The sequence below is a fragment of the Megalobrama amblycephala genome, linkage group LG1, assembly GCF_018812025.1.
Source record: "Megalobrama amblycephala isolate DHTTF-2021 linkage group LG1, ASM1881202v1, whole genome shotgun sequence".
In the NCBI taxonomy this organism is placed as follows: Eukaryota; Metazoa; Chordata; class Actinopteri; order Cypriniformes; family Xenocyprididae; genus Megalobrama; species Megalobrama amblycephala.
Window position 1 is genome coordinate 19,233,490 of NC_063044.1, and position 18,889 is coordinate 19,252,378.

At 40.1% G+C, this 18,889-nt stretch overlaps 1 long non-coding RNA gene and 1 pseudogene across 2 annotated transcripts; one reads left to right on the forward strand and one right to left on the reverse strand.

The window, feature by feature from the left end:
• The first annotated feature begins 40 nt into the window (after positions 1-40).
• LOC125265132 lies at positions 41-4,282 on the forward strand. 2 transcript variants are annotated; one of them, XR_007184209.1, is made up of 4 exons: positions 351-394; positions 956-1,020; positions 1,895-2,054; positions 3,987-4,282. It is a non-coding gene; the product is annotated as an uncharacterized LOC125265132 (long non-coding RNA). The 2 variants fall into 2 exon arrangements; XR_007184208.1 differs by having other exon boundaries at positions 41-1,020.
• Positions 4,283-5,293: 1,011 nt separating this feature from the next.
• LOC125255738 lies at positions 5,294-9,967 on the reverse strand (annotated as a pseudogene).
• Positions 9,968-18,889: the final 8,922 nt, after the last annotated feature.

Sequence of the window (18,889 nt, forward strand, 5' to 3'; positions counted from 1 at the left end):
GACTTTTGACCGTGTCAACACGCACTGTTTGTCCGCGTCAACGCGACAACACACACAGCAGCCAATGAAATTGTTGTATTTGAGACTATATTTGCATATGTGACGCGTTGGTACGTATGGCCTGGTTGGTATAAATACAAACATCAGATGTCATGTTTATTCATGAAGGATGTCGTAATGGTATGCTGGTATGCACGTATACAAACATCGAGGGAACATTAGGCTTGTTTGAGATGAGCAAATTCTGCGCAGAACCGATCACCGGTGATCACCGCGAGATGCATGCCGGTTAGAAATGTGTCCGAGGGTGGGCTGCCTTGCTCTGATGTCATGCCGACGTGTGTCAAAAACCTCTCGCGAGTGCGAGGCGGACGTGTCGGATTCTGCAGTCGAGGTATGGCAAGCCGTTTTAACATTTAAAAGTTAAGTTCGACTATCCGGAGTTATCGTTGTAGATATCACCGACGTCTTTCTGACTAGTCGTAATTACATTTTGGATAGTCGGAATTGTCATTCGAGATATCTGTAACGTAATTGTGACTAGTCGAAACGACAGATAGAGATATCTGCAATGCAGTTTTGACTAGGCAAAACTGAATTACAGATATCTGCAATGACATCATTGAAAACGACATTCAACTCGTCACACATCTTAAATGACAATTGCAGATATCCGTAATTCAGTTTTGCCTAGGCAGAATGAAGGTTAAAGATATCTCAAACGTCATTATGAATAGTGATTATGGCATGGTGCCAATCAGTGCTAATTGCGAGTTAACAGGCGCGATTTGAATGATTACACTGTAATGAATTGCTGTAAAAATTACAGCAATATTTTAAAGCCGATGGCTGTATTTTAATAATACAGCATATTGCTGTAAACTGCAATGAATTCCGGGGGCGTGGCGGTTTGAATCAAATTTACAGAATATTGCTGTAAATTTCAAATATACAGAGGCATTGTGGGATTTTCAACGGTCGAGATTCGGGTAGCAGCAAGAGGAGTGATTTACAACTGTGGTAAGTGACTTATTATTTCATTTCCCCCTCAGTCTTTGGTAAATTTGTATGTACATTCGCGATTCATATTGGTAACCCCGGATTGACGCATCCTCCGTCCGCGGGGCGCGAAGCAGACTTGCGCGGGGTTTTCCTCAGCGCGGTCGCGCTAGGATCTCACACATTCCCCGTTGCTTTAGCATAGCGGCTATGGACCGAAAATTCATAATTAGAAATAGTTGGAATTCACGGGAACTTCGTGTTCATCAGCGCACTTGGTCGTGATTATTTTATGGCGTAAATCACATTTAAACATGCAGACAATCACCTGTTAACGGGCCGAAACGAAAAAGCCTCGCGACGCGATCAGGCCGCTCACGGAGGATGTGTCACGCAAAATGGTGCTGCTTCATGCTGTTAACGTAACCGATGTGATGTATTTGTGGACATTTGCTAACTTAAGGTAATGCAAACACTTTAACATCTCTGTTTGATATAAGTTTGCCTTGTATAGTTAATTTATTACCATTACCAAAACCAAATCTTTTTTAACTTGAAATGAAATGTGCTATTTACAGATATGAACAAACTGATCATCCTGTACTTGCCTTTTAGATATACATTTTATATCTATTGAGGCCTTTAACACGATGTTTCTCAATTAGATTAGACATTTATTTTTTAGGGTGAATGTTTTAGATGTCTCTCTAATTTGACACTGGCAAACAAATTAGTTAAATAAGGTGTTTTGATTAGTGGGACATCTAAAACTTTCTGGGAGGTAAGTCTTCAGGACTGGAGTTGTAGGCCAATACTGCTCTACCACATGGTATAATTTAAAAAATTATTTACATGCCTTAAAAGCTAAAACCAATCTGAATTCCTGACCCTTTAGGCACTTTGTAGGTATTTATCCGGAGAGAGGAACAAAGACGAAAGGAAAAGTGCCATCTAAAACAACAGGCCAGACAGTTCAGAAGAAACGGGTTGCGTTCAACCTACATGTTGCCACTCTTCTGTGGAAAGTGATGGATTTTCAGTGGAATTTCTGAAATGTAAGAAATACACACACACACCAAGATCTGTTTTTCCTTTTATTATAGTGCTGGGCGGTATGACCAAAAATTTATCTCACAGTATTTTTCAAAATTATATCGGTTTCACGGTATATGATGGTATTTTTTTTCCCCTATGCATGACCGGGCGTTAACCACATTTTCTACTGATTGAGAGAGGAAATACTGCAGTAGATTGACTAGAATGCCCTGTTTTACTGTCATGATGAGAGAATATTGTAGAAAAATTCCACACTAGAGTTAATACAGGTTTACAAAGCCCCACAAAGTTATGCTGTGGTTAGACAACAACCAATAAAATACAGACCTGCAACACTCATTACAGACACATGAATATTAAAATATGACCATGGAGATAGAAAAAAAAAAGAGTTGAGCCTATAACCCTATCCGGTTGTTAAGTCTGACGTCACGCGGCAGCGCTTCCGGGTCCTAACGCTCTATCTCATACCACAAGAAAACAACAAATGGTGCTAATATACATACACGATGTGGTGTAATACTACAAAAAAAATATATAATTATAACCTTTATCTCCATACCAAAATTCCAGATGGCCAGACAATGATTCATCTTTTATAAATCATTAAAATATTAATATCTGTGACGCTGTGAGCACGGAGACTGTTGTGTAGACTTTAAGTATTTAAAATGTTTAACTTTTTTAAATGATTGATGTTTAATATAAATAAATAGCGCTCATAAACGGCCGTCGATGGCATTCTCAAGTGAAACGAGTCGAGGCTTGGACCCGGAAACGGCGTTCTTTACGTCACGACTTAACAAGCGGATAACAACAAACTGCCAAAACAAGGGAGAAACGCGGAAGAACGTTTAAACTGTCTAAGGATATTTTCAGTACATTTAAGAGCACTACAGTCTCTGAACAAATGGCACACGTAAGTTTAACATAGAAAGAATAAAGCAGTTAAATTTTTGCCCATTCTTTTTTGAATTGTCAGTCTATTTATTAACTTACATCGTCTTCTGTGTAGCAGAATAACCCATCGTGTCATCGCGGTCGTGAACAGACATAAAGTTCAGTGTCCTTTGCATAATGTTACATTTCATTTAAAGAAGACGTGATGAAATATGTGCGCATACATGCTGCTGGTTCATGTTTAGAGCACTAGAGTATATGAAATAGGTCCATAAAAAACTTAAACACGCTCGCTCCGGTCTATATAATATGATCCATGTGGAGAAAGTTGTTAATCTCATCACGGCAATCCGCACAGAAACCGCTCTCTCGCGCGCGCCGCGTGTAGTTTGAATTCCCCGCTGTAATCAAGGGCTGAATCTGAAATCGCCCCCTATAACCTCAAATAGGGCATTATTTGAGGCGACAGCCATTTGTAGTGGTGTCCAAAACCATAGTGGACGTTATTGAGTGCACTCATTCAATCTCACATTGCACCGCAATGAGTGTACAGCCGATGCACACACAATGGCTGTCCGAATTCACTCACTCGTTTTCATTCACTCTTTCAAGTGAACAATATAAGTGGATAACATAGAGAATAGTGAACGAGGCTTTAGGGGGTGATTTCGGACTTACCATAGACTGTGATGCGATCTCAGCTGTGCTCTCACTACAGTGCAACAGTGAAACGGGACGCTCTCAAACAGTGACGCTGCGCCGCGTTCCTAACATTGGTTAAGCGACACATACCGGTATTGCGGTATCATCAAAATTCATATCATAACAAAAATACCGGTATTCGGTGCCGGTATACCGCCCAGCACTATTTTATTCTATACTTTTATTATTCTATATCTGTATATGACTGTATCTGTCATCCCTCTATCTGTCACTGACTGTATCTGTCATCCCTCTATCAGTCTCTGAAAGTATTATGTTTTGTAATATATCTAATGTATTGTCCTCTTTGTTCCTTTCAATATTTCTAGCCTCTCTTGACCATCCTGGGATGGAACATCATCTGGAGCAGAACTGTTCTTTTTTGATCGCAAGTTTGTTGGACTTGTTGTTTGGCCATGTTGGTCTGTTCATGAAGTGATAAAAATGATCCGGATTTTAAGAAATGTTTTTATATGACCCTATTGGTCAAGTTATAGTTATAACTGTATTTCATTTTGTGAAGGGCCATGATGGCCAATAAGTAATTTAAAAACATTTTCATGACAAAATTTTGTCCATTTAAAAAATAAAATGATTTTCTAAATAAAAAATAAATTCAAAATAATACACTTTTTATGGCATTTTTTATGTAAATTTGAAAGATATATATTACATTTTGACCTGTTTTTCAAGATTAAGAAGCATTTTTTGGGGGGTGAATTAAGTTATGCATTATACAACACTTTATGCAGTTAAAATTTGTTTAAAGCTTATGCAGTTAATAGTTTAAATTTAAAATTCAGCTCTCAGTCATTAAAATATATTGTATACTGCATTTTACATATTCTACTTGACTAAACTACTTGAATGTGTGTATTTGCTATTTAAAGAAGTATGTTAAATGCAGTATACAATATATTTTTTTGTAAAAATGCAGTATACAAAATATTTAAATTACTGTAAATTTTACAGTAAAATACTGGCAGCAGGGTTGCCAGCCAGTTACTGTAATTTTTACAGTAGTGTTTCTGTAATTTAATTTACAGAATTTTACTGTATTCTCGATTACAGTAAAATTCTGTAAATTAAATTACAGCAACACTACTGTAAAAATTACAGTAACTGGCTGGCAACCCTGCTGCCAGTATTTTACTGTAAAATTTACAGTAATTTTTTAACAGTGTAGAACAACAACACGCTCTGCTCCCGCCTAAAAGTGCCGGCCTAATTTGCATAAAGATATCTGCAACGTCATTTCGCCTAGTCAAAACTCTAATTCGAGATATCTGCAATTACATTTTGACTAGGCGGAACGAAAGTTACAGATATCTCAAATTTCAGATATCTCTAATCAAAATTCATTTCAAGATATCCATAACTTGATAATAGATATCTACAATTAAATTATGACTATCCCTAACTCCAGTTTGAGATATCTACAACGCCATTTTGACTAGTCGTAACTGTAGTATATTTGAATGACATCAAGAGGCTGTCGTAATCTTGAGAACTTTACTGAATTGATGTAACGCAGAACAGAACATACATCTTCAGCCAGCACTTAAACAGTCTAACAAAAACACCAACTTCCTCCCCTGGGGAAAACTAGGAACGCCCATCCCAGTCTTCCGCCCTCTTAAAGCAACCTCACTATTCCCATATTTTTAGCCAATACACTACACCTCTTTCCCCCAGTCCACAAAATCTGAAAACCTTCTTGGGGACGATGCTCTCTCACGGGGTACCTCCTAGAAGGAGGGAATTCTGACATGGTCTCAGCCCCAGCAATTTCTTCACCAGGGTTTTCCATTTCTATTGCGGGCAACTGTAACTCAGGCATTTCCACCTCTGAGGTCTTTGGTAGAGAGCCAGTGTAGCCATCTGGCTTGGACCTTGATGGGCCCAGTGAGGGTGCCACCCTGTCCAGCAGTTGATCAACGTGCCTTCTGTGCACTTGCCCATCACTGGTCCTGACCTTGTATGACAAGGGGCCTGTGACCTCAATGATGACCCCAGGGATCCACTTAGCATCCCTGGTGTAACTTCTCAGGTACACCAAGTCATGTGGTTTAAACTCTCTTACAGTGCCAGGACATTTTTCAGCACTCAGCTCCTGTTTGCGGAGCATATCACCTCCATGGTCAGGATGTAAACGATCCAGGGCAGTTGTCAGTCGCCGATTCATAAGCAACTCAGCGGGACTTTTTCCAGTTGATGAATTGGGTGTGACGTGCTGTGATAGCAAGAAACGAGCAAGTCGGGTCTGCCACTCGCCTTGGGTGATGCGAGACAGGGCCTCTTTGGTTGTCTGTACCATGCGTTCAGCTTGCCCATTTGAGCTTGGGTGATAAGGTGCTGTAGTGACGTGACGAATACCATTGCGGTCTGCAAACTCTTGGAATTCTGTGGATGTGAAAGCAGCCCCATTATCTGAAACTATGACATCGGGTAACCCATGCGTTGCAAAAAGCAGTCTCAGTGTGTTAATAACTGCCGATGATGACATAGAACTCATCAGAGACACCTCCAGCCACTTGCTGTGCGCATCAACCACTATAAGGAATACCTTGCCTTGGAAAGGGCCAGCAAAGTCAATATGTAGCCGGGACCATCTTTTCGTTGTCCACTCCCATGGGTGTACTTTTGCCTTAGTGGGTGCATGACGTGACATCTGACAGGCTTCGCATGCTTTGACAGTTTCCTCTATGTCTCCGTCCATGCCTGGCCACCACACATAACTCCTTGCCAGTCCCTTCATGTGTACGATGCCCGGATGTGCGTCATGCAGCATAGCCAGTACTTCTCTCCGTGCCGAGCTGGGAACAACCACACGGCTTCCCCAAAGCACACAGTTCTTATGCGCGGAGAGTTCATGGCGGCGTGAATTAAATGGTCTGAACCGGCTATCTGGTATGTCAGCTGGCCACCCATGTAGTACCCAGCGTAGTACACGTGACATGATAGGGTCCTTAAGTGTAAGGTTAGAAATCCTTTCAGCATGCATAGGTGCATCTGGCACCATTTCCAGTAGCAATACTTCCAACAGTGGTGGAGTAACAGCGTCAGATGCAGGCAGAGGTAAGCGACTCAGGGCATCCGCGTTGCCCATTTGTTTGCCAGGTCTGTAACACAGCTCATAGTCATAAGCCCCAATGATCAAACTCCAACGTAGCATCCGTGGTGAAAGGATGGCAGGCATTGGCTTGGAATGGTGCAAGAGTCCAAGCAGGGGCTTGTGGTCCGTAAAAATCACGAAGTGGCGACCTGCTAGGTACTGGTGAAACTTTCTGACAGCGAAAACAACTGCCAATGCTTCCTTATCAATCTGGGCATAATTCCGCTCAGTGGTGGTCATTGTTCTAGAGGCGAAGCAAATGGGCTTTTCCTGACCATCATTCTCCAAGTGAAACAATAAAGCCCCAAGCCCATAGGGCGAAGCATCGCAAACTACTGCCAGGGGTTTCTTTTCATCGTAATGCGTCAGCACTTTATCCGTTTGAAGCAACTGTTTTGCCTGAACATATGCTGTCTCATGCTTTGCTCCCCACTGCCAAGTAGCGGACTGGTCAAGGAGGCGATGCAGGGGCTCCAAGACAGTGGCCTTGTTAGGAAGAAAACAACTGTAAAAATTAAGAAGCCCCAAAAATGCCTGGAGCTCTGTCTTGTTCCGTGGAGGCGGGGCCTTTTGGATAGCTTCCACTTTTTCACAGGTTGGTCTGATGCCATCCTTATTCACACAAAACCCCAAAAACTCCACTTGGTTAGCGGCAAAAATGCTTTTCTCTTTTTTTAGTCGCAAACCAGCTTCAGCAAAGCACTTCAGTACAGCCCTTAGCCGTGTGTTGTGTTCCTCCATGGTTTTGCCCGAAATTAGGATGTCATCCAGGTATGGCTGGACACCTGGGATTCCTGCGAGCAGGGTGTCCATAACTCTCCAAACTGCAATCGCCGAGCCCGGAAAAGTCCGCGGTGAGTGTTAATAGTCAGTAAGTCGGCTGACTGGTCATCCAATGGAAGCTGCTGATAAGCTTGTTTCAAATCAAGTTTAGTAAATACTACTCCTCCTGCTAGTTTTGAGAACAGTTCAGACGCTGTGGGTATGGGGTACACATCAGGCTTAACAGCCGTATTGACAGTACAACGATAATCACCGCAAATCCTCAAGCCCCCATCTTTTTTTGCTACGGCCGCTATGGGTGTGGCCCACTTTGCATGCCGCACAGGTTCAAAAATTCCTTGAGCCACCAATTTATCTAGCTCCTCATCAAGCTGTGGCCGTAAAGCGAAAGGAACTGGTCGGGCTTTGAAGAAACGTGGTGTAACTGTGGAATCAATGTCAATTGAGATTGGGGGCGTCCGGCAAACCCCAATGTCCTGGAATACCTCAGAATATTCAGCCAGTATTTCTTCTATGGACTGAAGCTGTACTCTGTGCACTCCTTCAATCGATATTCCAAGGGCATCAAACCAGTCCCGTCCCAGCAGACTAGGGCCCTGGCCCCTTATGACAAATAAAGGCAGTGTTTTTTGTGTTGCTTTGAACATTACTTCCACAAATATTTTTCCTTTCACTTCTAAAGTTGCTTGTGACCACTGCTTTAGAACTCCATTGTCTGCATGCATTTCAGGGGGTTGAGAAGGCCACAGCGAGTGATAAGTATGCTCACTAATCAAGGAGCATGCTGCTCCTGAATCTACTTCCATTGTGTGTGCTTGCTTGTTCAGTATTACCGTGGCCAAATATGGCTTCTGCCCTCCTAGTTTTGATTTGGAAGTGGCACTGTAAACAGAGTACTCATTCTGTGGGTCGTGAGTTATAATGTTTGTATGTTGTTCTGCTGTGCTACCTGCTGAATCCTTGTCACTACTGTGTCTAGTCTTTGTTAAACACACCCGAGCAATGTGTCCTCTTTTTTTGCAATAATGGCATACAGCAGTGGAAAACTTACAGGCTTGTGGGATGTGCTGGCCGCCACACCTGTAGCATGATTTATCACGTTTTTTATATTCACTTGTAGCTGCAACTTTGTGTGCTGCATAATGAACATCATCTTGAGGCAGTGATTCATGTTGTTGCTGACGAAGTAGACGAGCATTTAACAATGCAGTCTCGGCGGCTAGTGCCTTTTCCTCTGCCTCTTTAAATGTGAGCGTGGTTTCAGCCAATAGGCGTCGTTGTAGCGCCTCATCCATAACTCCACACACAAGCCTATCACGCAGCATGGCATCTAACTGATCTCCAAAAGCGCAGTGCACAGAGAGACGTCGAAGCTCAGCAATGTAGTTAGGAATGCTTTGATTAGGTTTCTGCTTACAATTGTGAAAATGGAAACGATGAACTATCTCTGATGGCGCTGGACTGTAATGACGTTTCAACGCAGCTACAATGTTTGCATAAGCCACAGTAGAAGGCTGTGTTGGGGCGAGCACTGAACGTAATGTGGAATATGTTTTTGCACCACACACACTAAGCAGCACAGAACGTTTCTTTGCGTCGTCCTCAATGTCATTTGCATGGAAAAAACATTCCAGTCTTTCTATATATTCTTCAAAAGAATTACTCGAGCATTCATCAAACTCTTCGATACGGCCGAGCATAGCCATGATTGCAGCAAAGTTAGACAAGTGTATTTCGTTCACTTCAGAGCTTCATCATCGACTTATCTGCACACAGTCAGTTCGAATCCGCTCGTCGCCAGTGTAGTATATTTGAATGACATCAAGAGGCTGTCGTAATCTTGAGAACTTTACTGAATTGATGTAACGCAGAACAGAACATACATCTTCAGCCAGCACTTAAACAGTCTAACAAAAACACCAACTTCCTCCCCTGGGGAAAACTAGGAACGCCCATCCCAGTCTTCCGCCCTCTTAAAGCAACCTCACTATTCCCATATTTTTAGCCAATACACTACAGTAACTCCGGTTACAGATATCTACAGCGTCATTTCGCCTAGTCAAAACTTAATTTGAGATATCTGAAAAGGAACATGTAGATATCTTGAATTGAGTTGAATTAAAGATATCTTGAACTGGAGTTGTGACTAGTCAGAATCAAATTGTAGATATCTCAAACTGGAATTACAGATATCTACAATTCAGTTACAGATATCCGTAATTCACATAGTGGATATCTGCAACTGAATTGTAGATATCTGTAATGATAAACCCCATACAAATGAATGGCAAAAGTGACGTCATTTGTCCTAGGAAGAATGTCTTTGTGGATATCTGAAATGACAATTACGGATAGGAAGAATGTAGTTGCGGACATCCGAAATGTTCTTTTCGACGAGGCAAAACTGAAATACAGATATCTGCAACACATATCCAGTCTAGCTGTTAAATGTTAAAACGGCCCGCCATAGTCGAGCGCAGTTACTCTCCACCGACTGCGCTGACCAAAAGCACGATGGGAAACGACTTGATGACGACACAGCTTAATGCTCATTGGTTTAAACAACCGTGATGTATTGGTCTCTTTTAAAATGTTTGATTTTAATACTCTAATATCATGATTTTATGTGTATAAATTATGTGTGATTACTCCCAAACACTCTCACACTGCGATCTCTCTATGGGTTATGTGATTGTTGTCATATTTATAAAAATACATAAAATCATGTCTGTAATTAAAATAAAAAGGATTGATACACATGCCTTTCGAATGGAAATAAATAACAAGTACATTGGGTGTCTGTCATTATGTTTATTTTCATATAAAAGCAACAGAACTTAAATTAGCATTTAAATCAGCAACACAGCGCACGAGTGTGAATCCCGCGATATCCGCCTTTGATCTCGTAGGATCCACTACGAGAACAGAGAACTGTCCGTCTTGCCTGCACTTTTTCCACTCCTCCTCTCACTGCAGCCGCCTACTCTCGGCTGAATTTTAGGCGAGGCTAGGCGCATCTCAAACAAGCCTATTGGTACGTTTTGTGTGTGATGTCAGCTTTATGTCATGATTTGTCATGCCCTTTTAAGTTGTCCTGCGTTCTTTCTCCGTTACAAAAGTCAACAGCTGAAATCATCATGGCTCTTAGAAATTTTAACTCTTCCAAAAATGTTGTTTTTGAGTATAAACACACAAATATGCACAACTGAGGAATTTTACAGTTGAAATGAAATCAACTGAACTGAATCAACACTGAAGTCATCAGCTGAATATTGACACTATATTGGCTTGTTAGAGCCGCTTTGCAGCAGAATTTGTTTTGAATTTGTTACTGAAGCTACTATGAAACAATAGTGTAGCTTGTATGCATATTCTTTCTTTCTCAAACCTGAGTTTTGATTTCTAAGTGATCAATTTATGTATAAGTAGGCTTGTTTGAGATGCGCCTAGCCTCGCCTGAAGTTCAGCCGAGAGTAGGCGGCTGCAGTTAGGGGAGGAGTGAAAAAAGTGCAGGCAAGACGAACAGTTCTCTGTTCTCGTAGTGGATCAGAACCTACCAGATCAAAGGCGGATATCGCGGGATTCACATTCGTGCGCTGTGTTGCTGATAAACTGGATGTAATTTAAGTTCTGTTGCTTTTATATGAAAATAAACACAATGAACAATACACCCAAAGTAGCCTACTTGTTATTTATTTCCAATCGAAACGTGTGTATCAATCATTTTTACTTTAATTATAGACATGTTTTTTATATTTTTTATAAATGACAACGTTCGCATAACCCATAGAGAGATCACTGTGTCAGAGAGTTTGGGAATATTCACACATTATTTTTACACATAAAAACATGATATTAGAGTTTTAAAATCAAACATTTTAAATCAGATCAATACATCACGGTTGTTTAAACCAATAAGCATAAAGCTGTGTCGTCAGCAAGTCGTTTCCCATCGTGCTTTTGGTCAGCGCAGTCGGTGGAGAGCAACTGCACTCGACTGCAGAATCCGACACATCTATGGCGGCATTTTAATGCCATTAATGACCGAGCGCACAATTGATGCTTGCGCGCGCAGTAAATCACTTCCGCGAGAGGATAACAGATCTGCACGCGAGGAAACGGGAGCCCGCAAGCTCATTTTAAACCCGCGCGCGCGCATGACATCTCCTCTGCGCGCAGATCAAGCCCTCGCGTGTGCTCGGACAAGATTCGCAGCACGCGCGTCATCATTCCCCACACTCGCGCTCAATCTTCTATTTCGCTCGCGCGTATGGCAAGCCGTTTTAACATTTAAAAGTTAAGTTCGACTATCCGGAATTAACGTTGTAGATATCACCAACGTCTTTCTGACTAGTCGTAATTACATTTTGGATAGTCGGAACTGTCATTCGAGATATCCGTAACGTAATTGTGACTAGTCGAAACGACAGATAGAGATATCTGCAATGCAGTTTTGACTAGGCAAAACTGAATTACAGATATCTAAAATGACGTCATTGAAAACGACATTCAACTCGTCACACATCTTAAATGACAATTGCAGATATCCGTAATTCAGTTTTGCCTAGGCAGAATGAAGGTTAAAGATATCTCAAACGTCATTATGATTAGTGATTATGGCATGGTGCCAATCAGTGCTAATTACCAGTTAACGGGTGCGATTTGAATGATTAGAACAACAACACGCTCTGCTCCCGCCTAAAAGTGCCGGCCTGATTTGCATAAAGATATCTGCAACGTCATTTCGCCTAGTCAAAACTCTAATTCGAGATATCTGCAATTACATTTTGACTAGGCGGAACGAAAGTTACAGATATCTCAAATTTCAGATATCTCTAATCAAAATTCATTTCAAGATATCCATAACTTGATAATAGATATCTACTATGGCAAGCCGTTTTAACATTTAACAGCTAGACTGGATATGCGTTGCGGATATCTGCATTTCAGTTTTGCCTCGTCGAAAAGAGCATTTCGGATGTCCGCAACTACGTTCTTCCTATCCGTAATTGTCATTTCAGATATCCACAAAGACATTCTTCCTAGGACAAATGACGTCACTTTTGCCATTCATTTGTATGGGGTTTATCATTACAGATATCTACAATTCAGTTGCAGATATCCACTATGTGAATTACGGATATCTGTAACTGGATTGTAGATATCTGTAATTCCAGTTTGAGATATCTACAATTTGATTCTGACTAGTCACAACTCCAGTTCAAGATATATTTAATTCAACTCAATTCAAGATATCTACATGTTCCTTTTCAGATATCTCAAATTAAGTTTTGACTAGGCGAAATGACGTTGTAGATATCTGTAACCGGAGTTACGACTAGTCAAAATGACGTTGTAGATATCTCGAACTGGAGTTAGGGATAGTCATAATTTAACTGTAGATATCTATTATCAAGTTATGGATATCTTGAAATGAATTTTGATTAGAGATATCTGAAATTTGAGATATCTGTAACTTTCGTTCCGCCTAGTCAAAATGTAATTGCAGATATCTCGAATTAGAGTTTTGACTAGGCGAAATGACGTTGCAGATATCTTTATGCAAATCAGGCCGGCACTTTTAGGCGGGAGCAGAGCGTGTTGTTGTTCTAATCATTCAAATCGCACCCGTTAACTGGTAATTAGCACTGATTGGCACCATGCCATAATCACTAGTCATAATGACGTTTGAGATATCTTTAACCTTCATTCTGCCTAGGCAAAACTGAATTACGGATATCTGCAATTGTCATTTAAGATGTGTGACGAGTTGAATGTCGTTTTCAATGACGTCATTTTAGATATCTGTAATTCAGTTTTGCCTAGTCAAAACTGCATTGCAGATATCTCTATCTGTCGTTTCGACTAGTCACAATTACGTTACGGATATCTCGAATGACAGTTCCGACTATCCAAAATGTAATTACGACTAGTCAGAAAGACGTTGGTGATATCTACAACGTTAATTCCGGATAGTCGAACTTAACTTTTAAATGTTAAAACGGCTTGCCATATATCTACAGTTAAATTATGACTATCCCTAACTCCAGTTCGAGATATCTACAACGTCATTTTGACTAGTCGTAACTCCGGTTACAGATATCTACAACGTCATTTCGCCTAGTCAAAACTTAATTTGAGATATCTGAAAAGGAACATGTAGATATCTTGAATTGAGTTGAATTAAAGATATCTTGAACTGGAGTTGTGACTAGTCAGAATCAAACTGTAGATATCTCAAACTGGAATTACAGATATCTACAATCCAGTTACAGATATCCGTAATTCACATAGTGGATATCTGCAACTGAATTGTAGATATCTGTAATGATAAACCCCATACAAATGAATGGCAAAAGTGACGTCATTTGTCCTAGGAAGAATGTCTTTGTGGATATCTGAAATGACAATTACGGATAGGAAGAACGTAGTTGCGGACATCCGAAATGCTCTTTTCGACGAGGCAAAACTGAAATGCAGATATCCGCAACGCATATCCAGTCTAGCTATTAAATGTTAAAACGGCTTGCCATACCCGCGCGAACACTTTTGATTTTTGTCAGTCGTGGGGCGGGACTTTACTTATTTCAGTGTAAGCTCAAATGTCATTGGTCAATTCAGTTTTTCCAGAAGTCTGTTTTGATTGGACGTCTGTTGTAAAACGATTAGACATGGCTTCTTCAATGGACCAGATGCAAGTGAGTTAAACTTTATTTATTAACTGATTTATTGCATTATTATTATAATATGGCCTACCATATACATTAACTTGATTTATTATTATTTTTATGGAGCTGTAGCTGCTGGGGAAATAAGAGAACACATATTATATTTGCTGTAGTTCACCGCTACATTACCACTATACTTCCACTAAACAGTAGGCCTATGTTTACCCAGCCAAAATTATATCAGTTCTGAGAACTACAGAAATGTCAAAAGTGTCAATTAAATAGTTGTAACTATGATTCTAAATCCAGAATTGCTTCATGTGGCTTTGGATGAAAGATACATCACTTGTTCATATCAGCAAGAGTTGTTGTGTAAGCTTTTTGTTATCATTCTTTGTCAGTTTAATATATTATCAGGTTAATATATTTTCCATTAAATACAGTATAAAATGGTTTCAGCATTTCACTCTGTTGAAAGGTTGCAGTTAAAGTTAAGATACAGTACACAGTATGAATGATCATACCCCCCGAAACCCAATTTAGAAATCTTTATATCTAAGACATATTTCGTTTTTTTGTTGTTGTTTTTGTATACTATCATGGGTAAACAGATACTGTTTAGTGGAAGTATAATGATAATGTAGCGGTGAACTACTATGTGTTCTCATTTTTCCCCAGCAGCTACAGCTCCATAAAAATAATAAATCAAGTTAATATAGTATCTAATAAGGACATATAATAATAATAATGCAATCAATCAGTCAATAAATAAAGTTTAACTCACTTGCATAATACTAGTAAATACTATAGTGTTTTGGACCATACTAAAGTGTAGTATACTGTATACATTATACTATTTACAACACTTTGTTAATGAATGCTTCAGTATACAGTGTATTAACTATGATGAACTGATAAACTGTAATAAATACTGTATAGGCTACTTTAGTTTTTACTACAGTAAACTCTAGTGTATATTGTAGTAATATACCCTATAGTTGTAGAAAACTATAGTATTTGGGTAATTTGTTTATATTACCCTCAACAACTATAGAATTATCACAGCAAATAAAAGTACTATACTATACTATGGTTCAAAAACACTATAGTATTTACTATAAATTACTACAGTATTTTTTTCATCTGGTCCAAGCCATGTCTAATCATTTTACAACAGGCGTCCAATCAAAACAGACTTCTGGAAAAACTGAATTGACCAATGACATTTGAGCTTACACTGAAATAAGTAAAGTCCCGCCCCACGACTGACAAAAATCAAAAGTGTTCGCGCGAGCGAAATAGAAGATTGAGCGCGAGTGTGGGGAATGATGACGCGCGTGCTGCGAATCTTGTCCGAACACGCGAGGGCTTGATCTGCGCGCAGAGGAGATGTCATGCGCGCGCGCGGGTTTAAAATGAGCTTGCGGGCTCCCGTTTCCTCGCGTGCAGATCTGTTATCCTCTCGCGGAAGTGATTTACTGCGCGCGCAAGCATCAATTGTGCGCTCGGTCATTAATGGCATTAAAATGCCGCCATACACATCCGCCTCGCACTCGCGAGAGGTTTTTGACACACGTCGGCATGACATCAGAGCAAGGCGGCCCACCCTCGGACACATTTCTAACCGGCATGCATCTCGCGGTGATCGGTTCTGCGCAGAATTTGCTCATCTCAAACAAGCCTAGTGTTTTCCCAGCTAACACAGTTAAGTTGTGACGACGTAACTGGACCGGACCATATTCATTGTAGCGACGTACCAAATAACGTTCTAGGGACGTAACTTTTTGATTCCCATATTCGTCGTGGCGACGTTATAGTGGTACGTCTCTGTAACGTGAGGAGTACGTCTCAACGACCAAACTGGCACGTTGTAAAAACGTAACTGGATCGGCTCATATTAGTCGCAGCGACATTCTAGGGACGTAACTTTGGCTGCGTCCGAAACCGCCTACTCAATGAGTAGGTACTTAATTTCAATAAGTACTTACTTAACGAGCGCCAAAAGAGTAGGTACTTAACAGCCAAATCTCGTTGAGTATGCGAGATCCATAGACAGTAAAAGAAATGGACACAGCGACCCCATTGGAACTCAATTGAGAGAAGTGAAGCCCATTTTTAGCGATTTTTAGCACTTCCGTTTCTGACGCGCAGACTCAAACTAAGCTTGATGACGTCAGCAACCTGTCTGACAGATGTAAATCTTCTAGTAGCTGTGCGTGCAAACTGCCATCGTTAATCTTGCAGAGACGGCGAGCTTGAGCGGGGAGTTCTTTGGCGTGAGTGAGCAGGAGTAAGTATTCTGATTAATTATTTTGTATAGTATTTTAAAATGTAACGCCAGCCCAGCTAACACACGACGTAACAGTTACGTAATGTATTCGTACTTTTTGGTAATTTAATGACTTACTAACTGACAACGTAACTGCGACGTCGCATGCCAGTAATTTCATTACCTTCAGATTACCATCTCACAACGTCGTCAGTACGATCTCCTAACGTTATAAGATTACCAAGGACGTTCCAGATACGTACTCTATTCGTAATATAATGGTCATTCCATGACTTACTAGTAACGTAACTACAACGTTCTATGCCCGTAATATTATTACCATCAAATTACCATATCACAACGTCGTCAGTACGTTCTCCTAACGTTATAAGATTACCAAGGACGTTCCAGATACGTACTCTATTCGTAATATAATGGTCATTCCATGACTTACCAGTAACGTAACTACAACGTTGTATACCCGTAATATTATTACCATCAAATTACCATATCACAACGTCGTCAGTACGATCTCCTAACGTTATAAGAAAACCAAGGACATTGCAGATACGTACTCTATTGGTAATATAATGGTCATTCCATGACTTACTGGCAACGTAACAGCAACGTCATGTGCTGGTAATTTCATTACCACCATCATTTACACCTTCTTTATATGTTATTATTAACAGAATTTGCCATTTAAAATGTGTAATTAAACGTCAGACACAAAACTGAAATGTCCCTTAAGTCAGAATATGGATGACTGCTTTTTATATAGTGACGTGACATACAGCGCACGCCTCCACAAATGGAGTGCGCGCGCGCCCATAGTATGTTGACAAGTGAGTGAAGTTAATTTTTCTGAGAGAAGAATTTATTTTTCCGAGGTGACAACGAATAAATGGCTTTTATAAAAATGTATAAAGTTAACTTTGGAAAGACACAAAACCTTTTTTTATTGTTATGTTTACGTTAGTGCTGGTGGCCGTTAGAGTTGCCATGGCAACCGGGAAAACATTCAAGCTGCTGGAGAGGACAGCGTCAACGTTTCTCCGTGTTTCTCGTCAGTTTTATAGCAATAAAGTTCAACAACTGCGTCAGATTGGTTAAGTAACATTACCCACAGTCTACTAAGTACTTTTGTTAATATTTTTACCTCTGTGATTATATGGTATCTTTCCTTGATCATCTGAAATATATGTTAGCAAAATGTTACGCTAGCATAGCATATGTTTTTAATAATACTGAGTGCAAAACGTCTTGAATGCTTTTATTTTATGTTTCGCTGTAGGCTATATGTTTTTATTTATAGTTTGAGTGTATTTTATTATTTTTATTTAGAGTTTTGATCATGTTCTGTGTGTTTTTCACAATAAATGAATTTAATTCATTTTGAGGTCTGCATTCATCATTCACAGCTGTTGGAATAGCCTTTAAATTAGTTTGGGCAAATGAGGACATAAATTAGGTTAAACTACTGCATGTCCGCCCATAGAAAAACAAATAAATATAAAAATTACCAACTGATTACCAGCACACAACTATTGATACACAACGTTGCCACGACGTCGCAGTTACTAACTGGCAACGTCACAAAGTTACGTTGTGGCAACGTATCCGGGAATTTCACTTTTCCGGTTGCCACAACGTAACTAGTTACGTCGCCACGACGAAAGTTTGGTCACCAAATTACGTTGCAGTTACGTAACAGTCACGTATTTTGGTTAGCTGGGAGTACACCATATTAAGTTAATGCATACTATTGCCTGCGAGCTTCTCCTCCTGTCTGTACGGTAATTTCTCTACTGTGCGACAGAGAGTCGAGTGGTTATGACGCAATCGTTAGCCTATTTTTACAAAAACTGTTTCTACGGGGCCATAATGTAACATAGAAGGTAATGGAGCCCTTTATACATTGTCGTGTATCTTTAGAAATAAATAATGGACAAATGGAGTCTTTAAACGCCTCAGATGTAAAGTTATTCGCTGTCAAAGTGACGCCAAAATGAATGGGAGTCAATGGGATGCTAACGCAAGTGAAGTTCTGCTACAAGATGGCGGCACGCGGCCGACTTCAACTTCCGGTCGACTTCCTTGGGCACTGGCGAGATCCGAAAATAATCCGCCATGTTGACGTTATCATGTGACCTACGACGTTATCACAAGTGAAACAACTTAAAAGATATGAGTGACAGGTTTAATTCTTCTATCTGTTAATATCTTGATATTGATAAACTGCTTATTTTGTGGTCTTGTTGAAGAAACAGCTGCCAGTAATTTTGTAATTGTAGTAGGCTACAACATATATAGTTTGGGTTAATTTAAAGTTCTTATATTTTTATAATGTGAGTTTATTTTTTGTTACAAATACCCAAATTCGTGTGAATATGTTAT